This window comes from Botryllus schlosseri, chromosome 2, assembly GCF_051294905.1.
Source record: "Botryllus schlosseri isolate E-star chromosome 2, Bs_hap1, whole genome shotgun sequence".
Taxonomy (NCBI): domain Eukaryota; kingdom Metazoa; phylum Chordata; class Ascidiacea; order Stolidobranchia; family Styelidae; genus Botryllus; species Botryllus schlosseri.
The window spans coordinates 27,072,131-27,098,158 of NC_137237.1; the positions used below are offsets into that span (position 1 = coordinate 27,072,131).

A 26,028-nucleotide genomic window follows, 5' to 3' on the forward strand; every position below is an offset into this window, starting at 1 on the left:
GTTACTTGGTTTGGATCCTTTTGTAAAAGATTGTCGGACAATGGCGTTATAATCTTCTGTAATGATCGAGGTACGTGATCAAGTTTCCAATCAATTAATAATCGGACATACGACTTTGGTTTACCGAATCATAATATTTATAAAATGTTTGCTGGTATCATAAGACACAAATCGAAATTCATATCAATAAAGACCTTTGCATGCTCTGAGTTTTGTGATGGCGTTTATTTATGAACTTGTATCAATAGTAGCACGAAACGCATTTATCATTTTCGGTGTTATTGTTCACCCACTTCGACTGGTACTCGATGCCAAAAGTGATATTTTCTAATAACCTTTACCACAACATCGGGTCTAATTATCGTGAATAATTTAATAATCAAGTCGTGTTCGAGCATTACAAAATCTCATATATCAAATCAATGTGTCAATCCTTATATTTACAGTATGATACCTTTCAATGTAAAACCGGCGTTTGATTGTAAGAAATGTATTCTCAACTACGTTGGTCAGGCATTCAAATCCGGTATACTCAAATGTAATATGTTAATCTCAAACCACACACCGAGTAGTATTTACTTTGGTTTATAAAATATATCAAGTAGTAATTACTTTGTCTTGCAAAATAGTAACGACTTTTACAGTTGAAAAACAAAAGACGCGTCGTAGGGATATGAATACAACCGAGCTTGTTATGGATTTTGGATTGTAGTGATTACTGGCGTAGTCTTGTCTACTTTTCATAAGGATACTTTTTGCTTTGGTTGGGTAAGTTACAAACGGATTGACTTGACAAGGTTTTTTGTATTTTACTCTTTTGTTTATGGGAAGATGTTAAAATGTTGAGACGTAATACTATTTCCGTTCACTCGATTACAACAAAAAATAACCTGATAGTTTGTTCAAGGTTTCGACAAATAGACTGAAATATTCCGATTTAACTCATCGCGTCGCAAGTCGATCGCGGTATGCACAAGTGGTTGTCAAGTTAGAAATATTTACAACAGGTGCTATTTCATTGATTGATTCTATTGTGTGTAGTAACACATTAAAATATCGCGATAGTATTTACTGAAACTCTATTTGATAAACGGAAAACTCAGTCGTGAATAGAGTTGTAAGTTTCAAGGATTGTTTCAAAGTATGATCTTGAAATGTGACTGGATCAAAGTTGGTAGTCATGTTTGTCAAAGTCCAAATATTTCATTTTGGATTATCTGGATTTACCTTTAGTACATCCCGCGAATGGATTCCGATGCGGTACTATAACATTTTTGATAATAATGACTCAAGGATTTTCAATCAACAATACTGGAATTTTTTGGTAATGCTAGAGTTGCCAAATGATTAGTTGCGTGTTTTTGTTAAGTGTTTGATTTCAAGTTAATAAAGACAATAACTGTGTAATGCACATAGTTGTGATTCTTGATTCTTGTAGAGTTATAGTTGGTATTGATTCTATAAGTGTGAAAACAGTGGCGCGGAATGTGCGAATAATTCGATGCGGCTGAAAGTCGGCGTCAGTAATATTCGGGTTACGTTCGATTCAACAAAAACGCGTTAAGGGATTTGTCAAAGGATTAGAGTTGTACCGATTTAAAACATTCAAATACGAATCGACTTCATTTGTGTAGTGAGTTTCATTTCAAGTTGATAAACTAACACATTGATTGAATATTTTCATGGATCTTATCACGCTACTAAAGTCAGCCACTATTCTGGAGGCGTGAAACATATAGCGATCGCGGGCGAGTGACAAATTGTCGGTTTTCCAATCACCACCTGCGACGGTTCTGTGACAAACTAATTACCGAAATATTACCTTGTGGGCGGGTATGAGGAATTGCCATGTCTGAAGTATTATCCGGTGAGTGGTCGTTGGATTTTAAAATTATATCACACCCTTTTGAATAAGCGTTCACTTCACAAAGGATTAGGGTTAGAGCGGAAATAAGTGACAATTTGTCGCTAATCAAGTTACCGCGGTCTGTTATTCGTTACTTGTTAAATCTTACCAGCGATATCAAGTTCTGTGACAAACTGATTACTAAAATTTCACCGCGTGAGCGATCGGTATGGTTATGACACCAAGTCGTGAAAGATGGTTATGACCGAGACATTATCTTGTCAGCGATCGCGGGGTTTTGCAAACTATTTCACAGCTATTTGAAGTGTTAATTCGTGAGCGTTGTTATTGTTGATATTCGAATCGCCGTCTACGCCAGCTCTGTGGTAAACTAAATACCAAAATATTACCTTGCAAGTGATTCCTAGACTTGGTAAACTATTTCACACCTTTTTTGCTGAAAGTACGACATACCGCCCGCAGTCTATACCGAAAGTACGAATCACGACCGCACCCATAAGAAATAAGACCCGCCGCCATAAGAAATAAGTGCCGCTCGCCACCCCGGGTTTCGTGTTAGCATCAATAGCCGCTCACCACCCCCGCCATAAGACGCAATAGCCGCATGCGACCGCGCCCATAAGAACACATGGCGAGTCACCACAGATCCCGTAAGAATACACGACAGGCGAATCACCGTCACCACCTATAGTAAAAAAGGCGAGTCACGACCACCGCGGTTGGCTGTGAAACAATTCAGCGCGCAGGTCATTCGGAATATAGGTCGCACGCACTGCTTAATCCTCTTGCAAGCCACGTTTCCGTTGGTGCGGTTATTGTTGGTGACTATTCAACACCACGCGAGAGATGGTTGAAAGTGCGCATCACGACCGCACCCATAAGAACACATGGCGAGTCACCACATATCGCGTAATAATACATGGCGCATCACCGCCGCAGCCCATAGCAAAAAAGGCGAGTCACGACCACGAGTTTTCACGGCGAATCACGACCGCACCCATAAGAACACATGGCGAATCACCACAGAACCCGTAAGAATACACGATAGGCGAATCGCCGCCACCGCCTATAGCAAAAAAGGCGAGTCACCACCCCGGGTTTTCACGGCGAATCACGACCGCGGCCTATAGCAAAAAAGGCGAATCGCCACCCCGCCCATAAGAATACATGGCGAATCGCGGCCCAGAGGGGGTCTAAAAAGGCGAATCGCCACCCCGGGTTTCCAGGCGAATCGCCACCCCGCCCATAAGAGCCCCAGGCACCGGTTGACCGATCCTATATACTACTCTCGTGACAAGATCGGTAGATAGCAGAGGGTAGCTAAGCTCCAGAGGACGCGTAAAATTATTTTGGTCCAGATCAGACCTTGGCAAAGTGCGGCCCGCGGGCCAAATGCCGCCCACTAAAAGTTCCTTGGAATTAAAACGTGAAACCTACACTTTAATGTGGCTGCGTGTATAAATTGAACCCAAAATTCGTTTACTTTCAACCCTGTTCATTAATACGCCGCGATTACGCAGACTACGTAATACGTATATCGCATAAGTAATACAGATTCAAAATAAATCAATGTAGTAAATATGCCGTAACAATTAATGTCACAAGAACTTACCAAATCTTTTTTGTCGCCATTGTCACATTACGCATTACACGGTCTGTTTTCAAATTGTTACGTGATATGTTTCCAAAACCCTAGTTCGTAAATTAGGTCAATCAGTGCCCGTGATTAATATGAGTCATCAAGGTTTTGGCCAATCAGCGACGGTCATTTTGTCCAAGGTTTTGACAGAAATTCAACAAATATTGCACTCATATTAATAGATTGCCCTGGTGCAGTTGCGACCTACGAATTGCGTTACAGTAACTAGTAAATGTGAGTCCGTAGTGTTTACTATTATCTGTGCCAGTGTTGGGATGACTCGAGTCATGACTTGACTTTTTCGTATGACTTGACTTGACTCGAGTCACTTTACAAAAATGACTTGACTTGACTTGACTCGGCACTTGATTGAATCGTGACTCGAAGCAAAATTTACGAGTCAATTTCAACTCATCAAGTAAACGGTAGCAATCAAATCACTGTATTTTGTGTATGATCGTATTGTTCGCGATACGCCTGTGTTACTTGTGAGAGTAACCTAGGGTTGCCATAGGTCCGGAATTTCCCGGACATGTCCGGAATTTCACTGTTCAAACTAGCGTCCGGGAGGAATTTCTAAAATATGCCAAATGTCCGGAATTTTGAAGATTTGACGACATAGGCTCATAATTTTTTCGTAAATCAACATAAAAACATTATTTTGGGAAATATTTATGCTAATGCATGATATTTTTCTTCGTGCTGCGCGCGATTTACCATCTCATTTGTTGATTTTAGTATGAAGACTACCACACCCTCGCAAAAACTGCAATAAAATATGAATAGAAACAACCTTCATTTACTGGAATAAGCCTAATTGTGGTCGCAATTATAGGAGAACGGTATATTCCTAGAGATCGTTAAGGCCGTTTTAATGCTTTATTCAAAGATAGTGGTTCCAAACGTGGGGGTCGTTTGCCTTTATTCTGGGGTTCGCGAATATGTTTAACGTAATCAGCTTCCAATATAGCCTGTGAGTAAGTCCGGACAAAGGTGCTGACTTCTTTTGGTAATCAGCTCGTCAAATTTTGATCTGGGCCACGGTCGCCACGGAACATTTTCAAATTGGAGATGGAGTTGCGACTAGGGATGGTGTGAACGTGAGGTTCACGTTCGCGTTCTGTGTGTGAACCTCGGAAATTTAGAGGTTCACGTTCACAAACGAACCTTGGTAGGTTCTGCACTGTGAACCTTTGTCATATATCACAATTTCCACTTCATTAGTCATATATTACAATTTCCACTTCATTATAAGATCTTTGGTTAAACGCTATTGCATTTCAACTACGGGCCCTTATATGCATGACGCTGGCAGCATAAAAATCAACACTAAACGAGCATGCACCTTGAAAATCACAAAACATTTACTTGCATTGTTACACAAGTTTGCTCGAATATTTAGTGACTTTCTGCTGTGAGCTTGACCCGCAATCACACAACATCAAGAGCGAAATACACTGCATGTAGGACAGTCAGCGAATGATGCTTACTTAACCAATCAATCAATAAAGTTGATGTGGTTGTCTGATGTAAAAAATCCATCAGACGTAGGGGGCCAATCTTGATTAAATGTATATTGTATCATAAAAACTAAATCCGTGCGATTAAGGTGTTGGCTACTGCTGTATGTAACTTGTTAATTAGGTAATATCGGTTACAAATATGGAACCCCATTTAACACTTCGCTCAATATCAACGTAGCAATACTCAGACGCCGAATACGTTGTCCGGTCTGGCCTTAGACCGTTAAGGCGTAATCTCATATTCTCTTGCAATTCTCCGTCGAAACTGTTGGCAAAGCGACGGCAGATATTGACTCTATGGGATTGTCATATCATTTGATTTCCCCAGTTGATACATTTGGCGACGTTCAAAACGTCAATATGTACTTCAGCATTGTGGCATTATGTGGGCCGGGAAGTCACTAGGTATCGTGTACATTAATATAGGCTATCACCTCACTAAAATGTAGGGTTTGAATTAGCAATATGACGTCATGTGACGTCATGAGGTTCACGTTCGCGTTCACACAGAACCTTTCAAAAAGGTTCGCGTTCACACGAACGTGAACCTTTCATAGGTTCACACCATCCCTAGTTGCGACCATGAAATGTTGGAGACCACTGGATGTGGGGTGTTTATAAAGCTCCGTGGTGCGCACCGGAATAAGACTGATAAAAGATCTTATCGGACTTAACGATGTACAATAACGCTCCCTGTATTTTCATCATCATCCTCCACCAGTTCTACCGCTAACTCATGTGGGCGGAGAGTATAGTAACTATCTATAGTAATATATGGAACAAGCGAACAACCAATATTATTGAAAGAATCCATTCAAAATATTTAACGACATGATGCATATAGAAACCAGATTCATATAGCAAGCCACCACCCCCCCCCCCCCCCCAGAAGTTGCATCGATTACCCTATGGTGGGCTCAAAATCATTGTTGATTTGGGCGGGAAAGGACTGAAAACATGTGCTTTCGGTCCCGTTACACAACACACAGCCACATACTCCTGAACCGAAAAGTGACCACCTCTGGTCTACCAGCAAAGCTTTGCTAGTGTGACGTCATAACTCATTTTTTAAATCCGCTAGTGGGCGCTAAAGGGTGTCCGGAATTTGTATCACAGAAATATGGTAACCCTAGGGCCTAGAGTAACCGGGCATTCACTGAATGTACGTTTGAATGATCCTCCATTATTGCATCATAAATATATTGACCACAAACGAAATGATCACAGGTTACGTTGCCATAGCAGCAGCAGTAGTAGTAGTAGTAGTAGTAGTAGTAGTAGTAGTAGTAGTAGTAGTAGTAGTAGTAGTAGTAGTAGTAGAAGAAGAAGAATACAATAGCAATGTATCTATGATTCTTAGACGGCTCAGTGCTAAAATTGCGCAGTGACTACCTTTACCAATCCTCTTGAATGATTCAAATTCATATCAAATTTTTACAACTTCTCGAGGCTTCGGATTCGATCCTACTGGCCGATATAATAACAGGCGGTAGCATAGCTATACTGTTAGTCGCGTATTTTATTTGCAGTTATAGGTGTGCGTGATAGACAGTGGTGGCCCTACGATTGGGGGGGCATAAGTATGTAATCGCAGCTTCTGGGGGGCTCCGCCCCCCACCCCCTCCCCCGACCCCCCTCTCTCCTACCAACTTAACAGGCATGCAGAGACTTCATGATTGTCGTGATATGGGACTTTGATATCAACTGCGGAGATTTGATGATTTACTCATCTGAACGGAATCATCTTCTTGATTGGTACAAGGATTTCCACGTCCATTCGCTACAAACCTTGAAAAAAAGCGGTAAAACCAAAGAGGGGGGCCCTTCGACCAGGGGGGTGCGGGTGACCACCCACCTCACCCACCCCAAAAGTCACCACTGGTGATAGACGCCTTCTTGCATGCATATTATACTTTATATTAGTTTTTTGATGCAAGATAAATGGCAAATGATTCTGTCTTTCTAGCAAAACGTAATGACTTTGAATCGTCACTGTTACTTCGAAAATTCAATTTGACTTGAATTGTGACTTGACTCGTGACTCGACTTGACTTGACTTGACTCGAGTCACTACCAAAAACGAGTGACTTGACCTGACTCGAGTCACCTTCGAAAATCGATTGACTTGACTTGACTCGAGTCAAAATGTGCAATGACTCGAGATGACTCGTGACTCGAAGGTAGTGACTTGATCCCAACACTGATCTGTGCCTCGTGCTAATCGAACCGTTGTTACTTGAAATATGATGACTGTTCAGAGAATGAAAGCAGGAGGCTAATTTTACGTCATTTCCCACGTATCGTGGGCTCAGACGCACTGATGCACTCTATGCTTGCCGCTACACCCGCTTTCGAACCAGAATTTTTATTACGTAATCACTAGGAATGGTGTGAACCTCTGAAAGGTTCAGTTTCTTGTGAACGCTAGCCTTTTCGAAAACTTTATGACGTCACGCTACGTCATATTACCGATTCCAACACTACATTTCAGTGAAGTAATATATCAATGTACATTACACGATACCTAGCGACGAGTCAGTCCGCATTATGCCACAGTGCTGAAGTACATACTGACTTTTTAAACGTTACCCCTTATCAACTGGTGCCATCAAATGATACAATAATTCCATAAAATCAGTATCTTCCGTCGATTTGCCAACCATTTCGATGAGAACTTGCGAGGGAATATAAGCTGACGCCTTAACGGTCCATGCCAGACTGGACAATGTATTCGGCGTCTGGCTGACTATTGCTACATTGATATTGAGCAGAGTACCAAACACCCATTATTGCCCTATTAACAAGATATACAGTAGCCAACACTCCAATCGCACGGATTTGGTTTTATGATACAATAAACGTAAAATCAAGGTGGATCCCTTTCATGCATGCTTGATTTTTTACGTTACACAACGCTGTATTCTTTATATCAATTCCATGGATTGATTGAATGAGCTTAATTCGCTGACAACCTATACGTAGTGCATTTCACTTTTGATGTTGTGTGCTTGCGGGTCAAACTCACAGCAGAGAGTCACTAAATATTTACATACGGAAAGCTGGATATTTCGAGCAAACGTTTGAAAGGAAGCAATTAAATTTTTGAGATTGGCAAGGTGCATGCTCGTTTTGTGTTTGTTTTAAGCTGCCGGCGCCATGCATAAAATTGCCCGAAGTTGAAATGGGAAAAAAATTTCGACCAAAGATGTTATAAGGACGTGAAAAATTGTAATATAGGAAAAAGGTTCACGGAGAATAACCTACCAAGATTCATTTGTCAACTTGATAGTCTGAATTGCTGAGGTTCACACACATAACGCGAACGTGAACCTCACGTTTACAACATCCCTAGGAATACCTATAGTGCGCAAATATTAATTCACTGCGGCTGGTGCGAGACAAAGTTCTTTATAGAAGCCACGATTAGTGGCGCGTCGCAAATCAAACAAGATTTTACAATTGTGTCTCAAAGGCCAAAGTTAGGAAGCCAACTGCACTTGAATTCCATATTAGGTTTATTTAAAACATCCACACCAGAAAAAGTAAAATACGATTCTCTTCCCCCCTCATCCAGATTTTCATAAGCACCACGTTTGTCATCCGCACAAGTGGATACCATCCCCATGTTGAGAAGCACCGATTTAGACAATCTGGGATTTGGAACACAAGTATGTCTCAGCATTTATATTAGCCGCGTCAAGCACCCTTTGCATATTTATCCAGCGACGTAAATGCATATTGTACAATTCGAAGTATATAATTTGCAAATATGTGGAATGTCATCACAAATATGAGCAATACACAATTGCACGGTATAGCGTGACCGGCACTACGCGAATTAAAAGTGTCATGCAAAAGCGTACCGACATGGATGAAAGTGTCACAAAGGGCGTATGAAAAAAGTACCCTTCGTAATATAAAACTCATTTATCCCCACTATAGCTTAAAGATTGACCCTATATATTCAGTCGATAGTCAAAAGATATCGCATCTAGAATAAGGCGCATTTAAAACATTTCAGAGCATTTATTGGAAGAACCTCACGGCCATTGCCATGCTTTAACATGAAATATATAGCCTTGATCGTATGTAGCAGTTGGAGATTTTAGTTCTCTGACCATGATATGACGTCTCGAAAATTGCTGATATATTTTATCTATAACGGCCGATATAGATATTTCTTTCAAAGTCTGATATCGACTCGATATAATAGTTCGTGCTCTAGTTATATAAAAGCGTACGAAGGCTGTGATAGGGGTGAAAATATTAGAACGTCCAGTCAGACATACTTAATTACCCGGAACCCGGAAACAGTCACAAAATGCACGTGAAAACGGGTTTTTCTGGAACAGCCGGGAAAGTTGACTAAAAGAAGGTTAACTCGACACAAATTTCTTCAGATACCGAGATCGACGCGAAAAGTGGACCTTTTTTAGTCAATTCAGCTGTGATCAGAGCCAGCAGTATAAATTTCCGTTTATATGTCGTGTTTCCCAGGTCCGAAAATATGGAAGCGATAAATATATATTGATCTTGATTAGGGGGCGATGAGTCGAAAAAGGTTAGGAAACACATGGTACAACCTAATGCACCACCAAACTTTCTATTGCTGTTGCGTATGGGTTTACCGGTGCTTGTGTACCATAATCAGGGATATCTATAGCAATAGCGTTAATCAAGTATAGCCTTCATAATAGGAAGATGATACTGGTTCTGATAGAACAGTAGGCTGTCACCGCGACAGTAGAGAAATGTAAAGTCACGACGGATAAAGTACATAAGGTGAGACCTATTCGAATTTGGCCACCCGCTAAATTAGATTAAGAGACGCTTTGGAGTAAACAGAACCTGATATTACATTTGAATAATATATTCATATATATTCCCGAATCTTTTCGGCTGACACTCATCAGGGGATACCGTTAGCAATGATGCGAGCATTAAAAATAAACTATGTTTATCAACAATAAGCGTCGCTAATTATGACGCAGGCACAATAAATCAATGTGCGATTTTTCAATGATACACGAATTTTTTCTGTTGGCATGGACTAGGTTGACTCATAGTGATGATGGCGGACTCAAGAACAGACAAATGGAATGAATTACCACCCTTTCGCGAGATGGAGAACATTTCCTCATTATAATTGACAGCACACGTTGGATTTTCCAGCAAATGTTTACCGATGGAAGACTTTTGACCGGTGGCTTGGCTGTGTTCGAGAACAAACGGATTATTTTGCTGCGACTTGGAAATGTACGTTAGACTAGTAGCGTGCCAATTACCACACAATACCAGGCGGAGTTGTGCATAGTCATATCAATATGGTTCTGTCTACATTCAGAGGATGTCATATTTAGGAGATGAAAATTAGGCACACTAAAACGGGTGTTCAACTGTATACCTTCTGCCATCCCCGCAACTTACTTCGCAGCTAGAATCACATTTCAAAATTGACTGATTGTCAGGGTTGTAACCAAGTCACAAGGTTCCGAGTCACAAGTCAATCTCACTTTTATAGTTTTGACTCGAGTCAAGTCGAGTCATTTTCAATTCACCACCGAGTCAAGTCCGAGTCCAAGTCACGGAGTAGAGTGTCGAGTTCGAGTCATAGTGTTTTGACTCGAGTCTGAGTCCAAGTCATTGTGTCGACTGTTCAGTTCCGAGGTAATGTCATGTGAAACCCACTTTTCAAAACTTTGCTCGGTTATATCGAATGCTTCATATTCATAATATACGAATTTTCCTCACTCTAACGGTTTCTGGTAGCATTTTCAAGTATCAGTACTGACAGACGAAATAAAAATCGTGTAATAATTTTACTATTCTTCGAAATTACAATGAAATGCCTGTCTTGGTAGACCCAGTCTCGAGTCATATAACTTGGTCCGAGTCATGCGCAATGACTCGAGTACAAGTCGAGTCAATGCACAAAGTGACTCGAGTCGAGTCGAGTCATTTTTCAATTTTAAGAAAATGACTCGAGTCAAGTCGAGTCACCAAAAAATCGCGACTGGAGTCTGACTCGAGTCGAGTCATGACTCGATTCATTACAACCCTGCTGATTGTAGTGGTCAACTCCTCTATAGAAGATGTTATTTTCCCTCCTTCCATTTTAGAAAACTTTATGGTCCGCCTCCCCAAAGAACTACTGCGCTAAATCTATGCGTCCGTGGCGAGATAGCTTAGTGGTATGATCAACGGCTGCCACCAATAACTTATTGTCGTTAGCTACGAAATCATAATTAATAATGTTGGCATGGTGCAAATCGACATTGTAGTCGAAAAACACCATGAATACCACAACAACAAACAAAAAAAATACTAAAATGATGCAAAAGAGTTGGCAGTAGGGATACATCTGAATCACGTCAAATGACTATATAGTGTACTATTGAACAATATATCAATTTTACTAGTTTTGGGGATCGTAGAAGACTGTCATCAATCAGTGCCATGGCCCAGCGCTACATGGCAGCTTATAATAGCAGCGCCGGCCACATATTTGATGAACAGAAAAAATAATGTTTGCACGTGTGTATGTATACACTCTTAGTGACAAGTGCGTATTTCCACCTGTGTATACCACCACTGATATATCGCACACGAAACCAGAACCTACTTCAGGCTTATACCGCGGCATAAATCGAGTACAACATTTTAATCCATATTATGGATGCACGAAGGCACGCAGGAAGATATATGCACGTAGGCTTGTGGGCTTTATGACCGCGATATAATTAAGAGTTAGGTTCTGTTTTCGTGTACCAACCTTTTCGGCCCTTTGGTTGCGATACACACTCTTTTCGGTAAGAGTGCAGGAGAATTTCGTCGAAATTGCCAAGAAATGACTAATCTCTTCATATCTACCCGACTGAATATATATCTACGCGTGGTTGAAACGATAAAATAATGCTGGCCAAGGTCCGCAGCTGTTTTTGTCGGTGGTGTCGCTTCTGATAATAATATATCGAGTACTTAAACGGAGATGAAATCCAGTAAATTGAAGATTGGTCCTGGTCATACCACGTCTTTGTGAAGTAGATTAAGTAATAACTTGAAAATATGTCGAAAATTTGTTTTCGGGTCAGGATTATTTCCATATTTCGCATACTTCAAGTACGAGTTATCTTAGGGCAATGACTAGACCAGTGGTTCTCAACCGCTGTGCCGTGGTACACTCGTGTGTCATTTCAGTCTCGCAATCGCAATCGTGCCGCGAGAGATTTATTCAATTATGCGCAAAATAATTCCTGTCTATAGCAGACGATCAATAATCTAAATGGGACTCGCTGTGAAGTTTATAAATTTGACAAGTCAAAATTGCTGTCATGCCCGCAATCAATATCCTCGGGAAATTCGCAACACCCGACATATCGCGTGCCTTGAAGGCCGAATTCAGTTTTGCACAATACGTTGAATGATCGCTGAGAAGAGCAGCCTGTGAGAGCAGCCTGTGTGACGATGCAGTTTTCAAATACTTATCGTTTTGCCAATCACCAGCGATAAATGAACTCCATTGGAAGTGTTGTTCACGTTTACAAATTCGAATTACTAACATGGCCATCCACGATGCGATTGTCAGGTATTGCTTGCCAACACTGCCGTTTCAATGAGTAGGCTCCGAGAGCAACGTTATGTTACAGCCGATGAATTTGAGAATTGAGAAGTAAAGTCGATCAAATTATATCACTTAACAAAATTTTCTCACTGGTGAGGTCATTATCACGGTTTGTTGGAACTATAATTGAACTGCAGATGACGGCCCCTGCCAGTCGAACTATTGAGGTATTGCTATCCTCACCCATGCTGCACAATCTTCGTGAAAATGCGCTCGGTATCCATGTATACGCCTCTGTATTAATTGGTGGCGATCGTGCTTGACCTCTTCGATGCGACGGTTAATTATATCGACGATGTGGTAGTGGGCAGAGTTGATCGTCGAACAAATCTTATTAAATAGCATCGAAGCGCAGCCCGACGTTTCAACGAGATCGCAGCAGCAGGCTAGTTATCTTGTAGCTAGCCGAGGTAACAGCTAAATATCTAAAACCTCAAACGGAAGCACAGAAAGTTATTCTTCTGGCTTGCACTGGAACCAAAGCTGCGGAAAAATTGAAAACGATTCCCATGTCAAATGATGCCATTTGTAGGCGCATATTTGTGGCATGTCCGCAGATATAGAAAATGCACAGTAATTTCTTCTTTGAAGTAGAGCAAAGCCTAGTTGAGTGCTCTAAAATGGTGGAAGATCTTGGTCAGAGACCACCTCAGTACGACTGTGGGTGCTGTTAGGTATTCTAGTAGTTTGCAAGGGCCGTAAGTCAGAAGAAAGTTGAGAATTACTGTGCTAGTGTGCCGCGAAATATGCTTGATTTTCATAGGGTGCCACGTGGTCAAAAAGGTTGAAAACCACTGGACTAGAATTTGACTCGAGTCACACTCAAACCCCAAAACTTTCATTCAGATGACCGAAGGAACATTATACTTACCAAGGTAATCACCTGCTGACGTATAGTTTCGTTATGTTTGTTGCGATTAGTGATTCATACATTAGTCAGCTGGAAACGAATATGGACGGAAATACGTTTCGTTGCCAGACGCGCTTTACTATCATTTAAGCATAACAACATTGTATACTATCATAAAGAAGTATCAAAAGCGTGGTTCAATTCCTCTCTTCCTCACCACATCTTTCATTTTAAACAGCATGGTCTTAATAAATTTATGTGCCACTTCACTAATCATCTGATTGCATGCATTAAAATGTGATATTACTATATCAAGGTCGTAGTAAAAAATCTCTAACATTCACGTTTTTGCTTTGTAGTAGCAATGCATGTTGCTACACCATTAGTATTTTTGCTCTCAGAACAGTCTGGTTATAATAACAACTGCTGATACTCGTCGAAATACACCCACAGGAGATAGGAAATTATAGAACCTGTAAGTTTCGATATCATATTGCATATAGCAAATCGGACTTCAAGCAGTGTTGGGATGACTCGAGTCATGACTTGACTCGAGTCAGACTCGAGTCACCATTTTCGTATGACTTGACTTGACTCGAGTCACTTTGCTAAAATGACTTGACTTGACTTGACTCGGCGTATCAGAAATGTGGATTGACTCGTGACTCGGAGCAAAATTCACGAGTCAATTTCGAGTCATCAAGTAATCGGTGTCGATAAAAAATCACTGTATCTTGCAGATGTTCGGATCGGTCGCGAAACGCTGGTGTAACCCGTGAGAGCGACCAATCATTCAATGATCGTGCGTTTTACTGAGTCGCTATTGTTCTCTCACAAATAAATTGACCACAAGCGAAGTGATCGAAGCTTACAGCGTACAGTGTCGTAAACTAGCATAGTAAATTAATTTAATAGCAAAATGTCTATTTCTGTTCTCTGTTCTTACCAAAACCAAACCTCTTGTTTTATTGAAATTGAATTCGAATATAGTTTATATTATCCTCAGCCATTGGTGGAGGCTCGAATTGTATCATATCAATTTGCACATGGGTAATGTATTGCGTCTTATCAAGTCCTTTCTCCATTCTCTATTTTGACTGGTAACTATGAACTGAGGCTATGCAATTACTTACTTAGTTTAGCAGTTCTACGTATATGTGAGCGACACAGCGCGTTATGGCGTTTATATTTAACTTTACATTCGTTCATCTGTTCAAAATCAACGACTACTCAATCTGTATTTCAGACAGCTAGCAAAATGCAATGACGTGATCCTGCTTCATACTTCGAAAAGGCAACTTGACTTGAATTGTGACTTGACTCGTGACTTGACTTGACTTGACTCGACTTGACTCGAGTCACCTCCAAAAATCGAGTGACTTGACTTGACTCGAGTCACCTTCGAAAATCAATTGACTTGACTTGACTCGAGTCAAAATGTGCAATGACTCGAAATGACTCGTGACTCGAAGGTAGTGACTTGATCCCAACACTGACTTCTAGTGCGTGCTGCAGCGAGTCTGCAAATCATGTTGTATAACAATTCCACAGCTTTAGATCAAGGTTGGGTAAACTTAGGCCAGCTTGCCTTCAGAATAGGCCCGACAACAGATGTATGGATCACTATGTCCAAGTATACACATTTTTGCAATGAGGCGACTTTGCCATGTTACGGAGAATTACTATGAACGCATCTTATTACTATGTATGACGTTCCACTTTCGTAAATGTTAGTACATCTCTGTTAACTAGTATGGCAATGAACTTGCTTTCTAGATCCTTGACATATAGTAGCAACTCAATTGCCTTTACTTGCAGTAGAAAATCACTTCCCTTATGATGTTAGTTTCAGTGTTGTTGTAAAATAGCTGGCGCAATGTAAAATTGTTAGATCCCCTGCTTTTTATCTCAAATCTAATCTTTGATAATGTTTCTTTGACGTGATAGAAATGCGGACGAGGGATGAAAATAGTGTTACCATATTTGGAATCGGGAAATGAGAACACTTTTTCAAAATTTCAAAACTTAGAATACAGGAGGAAAATCTTGGAAAATGGTAAATTTATACCGCTTAGTGGTCGGTGGTTGACTAAAACATAAGGCCAACTTTTTCGCTCAGCTCCCAAAATACAGTTGTTCTTTCACATTTTAAGTTGATTGACGTATGGTAACCCTATGGGTGAAAGTGTTTCAGAGGTGTTTCAAAACTGTATATTCATTTTCAGTAACAATAAGTTAATATGAACTGCATATTACACATTCGATAGAAGCATGTATACTGCTGAAGGTATAGTATTGTGAAAGCGAATCCTACAAGAATTAGGCGTTCCTCCAGTTTTTTTTTGGAGGGGGGGGGGTATTCATGGTGTTTATCGACTACTATGGTCATTTACACCAGGCTGATATTTTTCTTATTTTCCGTAACTGCCGACTTATAGCACGGCCCACCTCTAGGCTTTTGTAAGACACCGCTGACGCGGATGAGGAGGCGAGGTTCCTCCAGTTTGTGAGAAAAAGGCAAGCAGTAACATGTTCATCAGCATTCCAAATCTATTTATGTTGTTTTGCCATCGGTCGACTTGTAGCTCGGCCCACTTCTAAGCTTTTTAAGGACACGGCTTGAGCGTATGAGTTCCGTTACAATGAATTATGTTCCCGTCACGTTATGGGAGAACTTGTCCACGATTCCATCTTCAGCGTCTCGCCTTGATACTATTGCGTGAATATTAGGGTTGTCCATAATTTGGAAAATCTCAAAATTTATGCGTATCCATGTCTCATTCTATAGATTATAGTTTAAAAACGTCAATGAACCTGCAATAAGCTCACGGGAAAGTCGTTAACATTTGTCTAAATGCGTTTGAAAGTAGCTGCCGTAGAGTGGGCGTGTCAGCGACCATAGAACGGCAAGCAGACTAGTAATCACGATATCACGGCGTTTGATTAGCTAATCTGCTACGCTCCAATGATCACGACATTGGCGGCTTGTTGATCAGCTGGTCAAGGAGTCGGCTAACGGCGGTGATTCTGTAAGCGCATTGTAGGTTGGTCCGCCAATAATGATTTAAGATTAATTCAGAACATGTTGAGTAACGAAACACATGATGAACAAAGAACAGCTGCTTCACAATATCTTTAAATACATGACTGTATGGCTTATTGTGAAGGTAACCGTTGTAGCCCGTATGCCTTGATTTCATTGATGGAAAGCACAAAAACAAGCGGAAAATATTGCAAAGGCGCTTATGCAAGTGGCAAACGAATTTCTAGTTTCAGAGGGGATGTACCATCATTGAACACAAATATAAAGCTTGACATTTACACTACTTTGTCTGATCTTATTAGGCTGTTGTCGTGGTATATAATTGAAGTCTTGAATGCTGTAAGGGCTGGATGAATCTGTCATTAATGCTTGGCACTTGTCAGATTATTGCAGAATAATGAATCATACTCGCAAGTGCTGTCAAAGTCGTCAATGATGCCGCGAAAAGAGGTCTAAAGATAAGCACAGACTATGCTGGTAGGACCAGCAAAAAGACAGTTTGCTTGCATTGCTTAGCATGTCCTTAATGAATCTCACATCATTACCAGCTGCATCACTACTTATGCTTGAATCAAACCAGACATGGACACAATAAAAAGGATGTATTGAAGCGGTGTGGTAGTTACACTCTTCTTCAGAAATCCAATGTAAGCTACCTGGTCGGCCCACATATCTCCTGAGCATACAGGATTGTGTCCAGAATCCATATCACATGGTATGCCGCACCAGTTCGGCGATGTCTAATATGCCTTACCTGCGCCCAGAAAACAGGACCACTTGGTGTAATGTCAAGCATATCAGATATGTAGGCTATTTCTGGTATCTATACCTACTTCTACAAGTTCACAATCATTCGCTGTTTCACCTCGGCCATGCCTGCAATAGGCTATTGTTGCACTAAAGCTATCGATATCCAGTTTTAACACTAAAACATTCAATGACCAGATGTCTCATTTTATTATTAAATCACCAACGTACAATGCGCTTACAGAATCATTGCCGTTAGCGAACTTCTCGAACTAGTAGAAGCACATAATCAGCAAGCCGCTGTGGTCGTGACCATTCAAGCATTGCTGATTAACCAATCAAGAGACGTGATTTCGTAACTACTAGTCTTCTCGCCGTTCTATGGTCGCTAACACGCCCACTCTACGGCAGCTACTTTCAAACGTATTTAGACAAATGTTAACGACTTTCCCGTGAGCTTATTGCAGGTTCATTGATGTTTTTTATCAATAATCTACAGAATGAGGCATGGATACGCATCTTTTTTGAGATTTTCCAAATTATGGACAACCCTAGTGAATATACATGTAGCTGCTAATCAAGTGACCGAAAGAAGGTGATAGCCGGACATGTCATACTGATTTTAATCTTCAGAAACCGATATAAAAATATAACCTAGTGTATAGGCCTACTACTTGATAATGAAAATAATTTTGTCAACAGATTTTTTGGCATTGATCTGCGAATTGGGTGAGTAATAGTATTTCGCGGGCAGCGTTGTATTCTCATAGAAAGTTGAATATCATTACAATTGCACAGTATTCATAGGCGCCGAGTTTTATTTTTGCATGGGGTGGCGGCAGGCGCGTAGCCAGGGGGTGTCGAAACCTCCTCCTTTTAAAACGCAAAACCCCGTCTTTTTGAAATTACCATTCTGACGCTAATATTCAGTTGCAATTCAACAAGTCGTATTATCAGTGTTACGCGGGGCCGCGACCAAGTAGCGGCGCGATCTCTCGCTGAGATGATTGCGAAATTAGGTCATTGATTACCGCGAGCTCGGCATTCGTCGCTGGACGAAAAGTTGCACTATAAGATTCCTTCAAACAGCTTAGAAACAGCATTCTACATATCTTACGAGTATTTAGGAAGCTGCCGGAAGCTGTAAAAAAAAGTTGCAAAAGTTGCAAAAACTTGCCCTAGTAATTATCCCTTAACGCCAACACAATGGGTTTTATTTAGTATTGAGTAGCCCGCATCGAGACAATTGGTTGCTGATTAAAACATCGATAGACTGCATTGCTGCATTTCCCGATTTATGTTCGCTAAGTATGATTGGATTAATATTATGGGCACTGGAAGAAATTCCAACTAGTATGCACACATAATAAAACGCTGTTCAACTTTGCGCTCCGAAAATATTTATCACAAAAATAGTTCACAAAATATTTTAAACCCGGCTTGCGGCCCTCATCGATGCATATAATGTACTTTAATTTGTAGAAGAGGGACGTATGTTTGGTCGTCAAATCGCGATAGGAGATGGTGTTTCTCAGAGCGCGCGATGAAATCTACGTTTCTAACGATGAGGTCGAATTTCTACATCTAATAAGGATCGTTAGTTTGCTGAAATCAGCATCAGTACGCTGTGCGAAATACATAGTAGTGATCAATTTTACAATCGGCCTGCAAAGTTACGCTGACAACGAAATGGTAGACTTGCCGCAAATCTGCGTTAATTACAATTACAGGGTGCGCTAGTCATACCTAAATACCCAGATTCGGCAATGGCAACGAGCACAATTTGTTTAGACGCGGGCATAAGTTTTAATAAAAAATATTCATAAACACAAACATTATTACACTCAGAGATTGTTACTGTTTGGCGGAAGTGTTTCTGCGGACGGTGGCAGGCCTGTATGCGGACGTGCTAAATCAAACCACCGACGATAGTCCACAAGAGATATCAATGATCCATTTCGCATACAAATGATTCTCGCTAATTTGCAATACGCAGCATCGATAATACGAATTAGTGAATTGGCATTTCAAAAGGACGGGATTTCTAGCTATAAATGAGAAATTCCCTGGCTACGTACCTGGGGTTTTTATGCCGACAACGCGCTGGTTAATATCAGCCCGGGGGCCTAAGGTCTAACGTAGATCCCGATCAGCCAGTCGAATGTGATCGTAAAATGGTGCGCTTTTAATTATCCTCGTGTTATTGCAGTAAGAGCAGTATGGGCGCATGCCGCGGCCTTATCAATAGAAATACATATCCCAAAGGTTTGAAATTCGATCTGCGATATGGTTGCGCTCGATAGAGTCCATCCAGCAATTGAGTTTATTGGAACATAGAAGGTTCCCGTTCAAACTAATCGAATAAAGTCATCAATTTTTGATAACGTAAATCAACGCCGTGTGCTGCACAATGCGCAGTATTAATAACAAATCAAACATTGACAAGTGACGCCGAGGGAATACGAGTGTAGAAAGCAGACAAGACTTAGTAGCCTACAGATGATAGCAAACGAGAAAGCGCGCATCTAATCAGTAATTCCACAACTTGCGTACAGCACAATGGGGTTCCGAGTCTGACATCGCGACAATTGTTTGCTCATTAAAACGTTATTATTACGTTTGATCAGCATTGTTGCATTTCCCGATAAAAGTTGGCAAAGCCTTGTTAGAGTAATGAATATGCCCACTTTGCGTAGAAATGACTTTCAATTCGAAGGCATACACAAACACGCTGTCCTATTTCGCGCTCGAAGCCTCCAATTAGAGAGACTATCACGGAACTAACTCAAGAATTATTCTGTAAACGAATATGGGCGAAAATACAATTTAATTAAGAGAAGGAGAACGTCTGGTCGAGAGAGAAGATTGTGTTTCTCAGCGCAAACGTGTCGAAATCGACGTCGTGCACGAGGTTGCTTCGATTGTCTGATTACTAATCACGGATTACAATTTATTGGGGCGTTTTAAGCACTACCGAGCGAGATAGTATAATGGTTATGCGTCCGGCTTCTCGATCGGTAGGTCGAAAATTGGTATCCGCGTAGGGTGGTTCAAAAATAACCTTTTTTCCTGAATCTTGCAGGTTACTTGATTAAATCGTTAGGTTGCCTTAAAAAACGACGCACACCAAATTTGAATTCATTCCAACCAATATTCGCGGATTTCGTAGAGTTTTAAAATTTTGAATTTGCCTAGAAATGCAAAAAAAAAATTTTTCAAATTTTTCTGCCAACCCCATGAAATTGTTGCGCTGTCTTCGAAAACGATGCAAAACAAATTTGACTCAATTCGAAGCCGTAGAAGTGGAGTTATTTCAGTTTTTCTTTGATAATTCTGGGATTATCCTTGATTGGTGGATCATCTCAGAATTATCATCAAAAAACTTGAATAACTCCGCTTCTGCAGCTTGGAATTGAGTCAAATTTGTTTTCCATCGTTTTTGAAGACAGCGCAACAATTTCATAAGGTTGGAAGGAAAATTTGAAAAAAATTTTTTTTTGCATTTTTAGGCAAATTCAAAATTTTCAAACTCTACGAAATCCGCGAATATTGGTTGGAATGAATTCAAATTTGGTGTGCGTCGTTTTTTAAGGCAACCTAACGATTTAATCAAGTAACCTGCAAGATTCAGGAAAAAAGGTTATTTTTGAACCACCCTAATCCGCAGCTATCCTGCTAGACGCTCAGCAATCACGGATAGCATGGAGGAGAAAAAACGGGGGCGCAGACTAGATGACCTCACGGCCGTATCGCAACTCCGTCGTCAAAAGCATCTCGATGGTTCAGGCGAAAAAGAATATCATCTCTCTCTCTCTCTCTCTCTCTCTCTGGTTAGTCGTCGCTAACGAAGCTGCGCAGTGCGCATTCAATTATTCGCGCGCGTATTGGTTAATGGTAAATTGTTGGCATTTACACGCTATCACGGACTAGCTAATTGACAGCGCTATGATGATTTGAAATCGCAGACGGCGGGCGTTTATTGTTATTGTATGGGGTGGCCACCACCCCATAAATATGTCATGGGGTGGCTGCGCCACCTCGCCATCCCGTAACTCGGCGCCTATGACAGTATTCATGTATATTAAGGTTACCATACGTCCTCTTTTAAGCAGACTTGTAAAAACTACTGAATTTTCAAAAAGCGCAACTAGAACTAGAACTAGAACTACTCAATTTTTAAGCCTCGCAACTATAACTATAACTAGAACTACCCAATTTTCAAATTACGCAACTAGAACTAGAACTAGAACTACTCAATTTTCAAAACTCGCAACTATAACTATAACTAGAACTAACGAAATTTAAATATCGGCAACTAACTAACTAAAACACAACTAACTAAATTTAATTCTCAATCAACTCATTCTTTTTTATTATATTCGAATTCGGCGTTCCAGACTTCCACATGAACGTCGGTACAGCGAAATTACTGAAAAATCAGACGTACAGAACTTTTCTGTAATCAGTACAGAATAAACTAAACCATTTTCTGCAGCGGTTATACTGATTGCAGCGAATCAACATGAGTCGCGAAAATGTTTTTCCGTTGAATTTTGCCCTCTTTGGAGAATACAAAATCCCAGCATGCGAGAAAGCCCTTCCACTGGGCGCAGATGTCGCGGTCATCCCAAGAAAATCTTTCGCCAAGTTCCGTAATTCTGGCAAGTCGGTCATATTCCGCCAACAGTTTAGCACATTCTGACCCAGGAGTAGTCGCTGATCTCTGGCATACTTTTTCACCTCATACGCGCCGGATTTAACTTCAAGCGACACTGACTTGGAGGTAGAAAGTTGAAGAGTGAGATTTTCGGTAACTTGTTGGTTGGGGAGCCAGGAGGAGACGACCCAGGCAATTTTTGCAGTTTCCTTTGTAAAGATACCTTGGGCGAATCCAGATCGTCTTCTCTCTGTGCCTGGGCAGGCGTGGTCACCATCATCATCACGAATCAAATCTCGTAAGTTTAACAGACGCGACAGCTTAGTTCCGAGATAATACTCGCCAGCGCACAGCAGGAGATCACTAGTTCACATTCCAATTAGTAAGCAACCTCAGCGGGAGATCGCGTGTCCCTGCGCACTGTCGATTGTTGTAAATTTGCCTAAGTTATCAGTGAACTCGGCATAATCAATGTATTAACTATGATCCAACAATGAGCATTTGATCCTTTGTCATGATCACATTAGTAACCCTCAGTAACCTCACTTGTCACGCGAGGAGAGTTCTCCTCGCGCAGGGCAGGACACACGAGTGTTTTCTAGTTGTTCGGCAACTAATATTTTTTTGGAATGCACAACTAAAACTAGAACTAGAACTACCGAATTTTCAAAATCTGCAACTACAACTAGAACTAGAACTACGGAATTTTCAAAATCCGCAACTACAACTAGAACTAGAACTACGGAATTTTCAAAATCCGCAACTACAACTAGAACTAGAACTACTCAAAAAACTGTTAGTTAGTTGACCGTCAACTAACTAAATGTTTAGTTTGTACAAGTCTGCTTTTAAGAGGATTTGTCCTCTTTTTTGACTTTTTTGAAAGTGTCCTCGGAGGACGCCCTTTTGTCCTCTTTTTTGAGATTTTGTCCTCGTTTTTGAAAATTTAGGTCAGTTTTAGAGCAAATTGCGAGTGATATGCCCATAAATAAGCACAGAAGTGACGTTCCGGCGGGTATTTCGGAGTGAAAAACGGTGATTTTAACTCTGGGCGGAAAGATAACCTTTTTTTTTTTTTTTAGTCAACCGATCACAAAGTGGGAAAAATTCACCGGTTTTTGAGAATTCTTCTCCGGTTTTGCAAGCCTCAAATTTCTGAAAAAGTGTCCTCTTTTTAGATTTCAAAAATATGGTAAGCCTAATGTATATAATACCCAGACGTCGAGAACTGATGACAATAATTTCTCTAGTTGGTATCGTTAGTGTTAGTAAGAAATTTTTGAGTAGATAAAATAATTCGCAGGAAGCGATTCATAATATATCTATAATTCATTCCATCGACACCATAAATGCTAAAGAAATCATTACCTATTGGTATACGGGAAGAAATCTAACCGTATAGAGCCGAAACTAGGACAGTTTCCCACATCTCCAGTGTATGGTCCCGCAGTTTCATGCGCAATACCGCCAAACTTCTATACATGATATGTCCGACTTCTCACGAGTCCCGCGCTGGATATTCTGACCTTTACGACAGGTACAGAGGGCTTAGCGGCTTAGCCGATTCCGTACGCATCGGGCATTCTACTGGACAGGGTATAGGTAGGTAGAGGCGGTTTGATACGTTGATGCAGCTATGACGATAAATTGTACAGTAGCATGCTTCATATCAATCATGTATCTAGCGGTTTCTCGGAACGTGCCCATTTTTATCACGGAATAGATTTCACTGGGGAATTCAATGTCATCCACGGTCGGCTACTTTCTACTTTAAAAAAACCCAATTGCAAATGTAATTAGTTCATCCAGAATACTGTTCAGGTAAATGTTGAAGTAGTTGTAAAGACGTTACCATTTCAGTGCTGAAAGAGAGAGAGAGAGAGAGAGAGAGTGAGAGATATGGTATTCTTTTTCGCCTGCACCATAGAGATGCTTTGACGACGGAGTTGCGATACGGCCCCATGAGATCATCTAGTCTGCGCCCCCGTTTTTTTTCTCCTCCATGCTATCCGTGATTGCTGAGCGCCTAGCAGGATAGCTGCGGATACCAATTTTCGAGTCTTTGGTATGACCCGGCCCGGGATCGAACCCACGACCTACCGCTCGAGAAGCCGCGGACGCATAACCATTACACTATCTCGCTCGGTAGCCCAAGTAGCCCAAATCTACTGGAGTACCTCGTAAAAGTAGAAATATTCAACATATATCTCAAAAACGCGATGTGATATACAGTGTTGGGATGACTCGAGTCACCTTTTTCGTGTGACTTGACTTGACTCGAGTCACTTTGCTAAAATGACTTGACTCGGCGTATCAGAAATGTGGATTGACTCGTGACTCGGGGCAAAATTCACGAGTCAATTTCAAGTCATCAAGTAATAATCGGTGTCGATAAAAATCACTGTATCTTGCGTATGTTCGGATTGTTCCGAAACGCTGATGTAACCCGTGAGAGCGACCAATCATTCACTGATCGTGCGTTTTACTGAGCCTCCATTGCTCTCTCACAAATAAATCGACAACAAGCGAAGTGATCGAAGTTTACAGCTGACGTTGTCGTAAACTAGCAGTAGCCTAAGGTAGATTATGGGCAATAATTTCATTTCTGTTCTCTGTTCATACCTTAGCCAAACCTCTTGTTTTATTGAAATTGAATTCGAATATAGTTTAGATACTCCTCAACCATTGGCGCAGGCTCGAATTGTATCATATCAATATGTAAATGGGTAATGTATTGCATGTTATCAATTCGTTTTTCTATTTTGGCTGGTAACTATAAACTAAGGCTATGTAATTGCTCCGTAGTTAACCTTCTACGTATATGTGAGCGATACAGCGCATTTTTCGTGTATATTTAACGCTATATCCGTTCATCGGTTCAGAATCAATGACCACTCAATCTGTATTTCAGAAAGCTAGCAAAATACAATGACGTAATTATACCTCATACTTCGAAAAGGCAACTTGACTTGAATTGTGACTTGACTCGTGACTTGACTTGACTTGACTCGACTTGACTCGAGTCACCTTCAAAAATCGAGTGACTTGACTTGACTCGAGTCACCTTCGAAAATCGATTGACTTGACTTGACTCGAGTCAAAATGTGCAATGACTCGTGACTCGAAGGTAGTGACTTGATCCCAACACTGGTGATATAGCAAAAATAACGTTAGATTCGTATTCAGCGCCCCCAAATTAGGTCTAATTGACCCAAAGAAGTCTTGGCGCAAAAATCGTGTAGACCAGTGTAATCACTCCGAGACAAGATATACATATTTTCGAATTAGAACAGTGGTTCTCAAACTGGGGGGGGGAGGGGGCGTGAAAGCATCTGAGGGATGCGCGAAGCTGCAGCCAACTGAAAATAATTTCATACCATACCATACTTGCACATTTCCATAGCGAAATTTCGTTCCCTTCACCATACAATACCCTGCTTACATCTATAGATTCCATGTTTTGTATTAATCCCACTTAGTTAGTCACTTAATCCCTTAAGTGACTAACCTGCGCAAATTCTACATAGAGCAGTCAGAAGAAATACGTGAACATTTCGACTAGCTTGTCCCTTGTTCTTATTACTTTGAAGGGGGAATAAATACGCTGAAGCGGTAACGGAGTAAAAAAGTTGGGAACTACTGACCCAAGTAATCAGCTTCCAAAATCCTACTCATAATTTAGACATCTTATTTCTGTTACATGTCCCTCTACTTTATTTTCTCGCGACACTACCGAGGAGTCCAGTCTACATCCAGGTTGAGACAGTGTTGGGATCAAGTCACTACCTTCGAGTCACGAGTCATTTCGAGTCATTGCACATTTTGACTCGAGTCAAGTCAAGTCAATCGATTTTCGAAGGTGACTCGAGTCAAGTCAAGTCACTCGATTTTTGAAGGTGACTCGAGTCAAGTCAAGTCAAGTCACGAGTCAAGTCACAATTCAAGTCAAGTTGCCTTTTCGAAGTATGAGGTATAATTACGTCATTGTATTTTGCTAGCTTTCTGAAATACAGATTGAGTGGTCATTGATTCTGAACCGATGAACGGATATAGCGTTAAATATACACGAAAAATGCGCTGT

General features: G+C 40.8%; 2 protein-coding genes across 2 annotated transcripts in view; one reads left to right on the plus strand and one right to left on the minus strand.

Moving 5' to 3' along the window:
* The window catches only part of LOC145457410 (cilia- and flagella-associated protein 144-like), a 203,074-nt gene that overhangs the window by 145,159 nt on the left and 31,887 nt on the right, over positions 1-26,028 (plus strand). The window lies entirely within an intron of this gene.
* LOC145457428 (uncharacterized) overlaps positions 1-26,028 on the minus strand; it is a 502,676-nt gene that overhangs the window by 112,295 nt on the left and 364,353 nt on the right. The window lies entirely within an intron of this gene.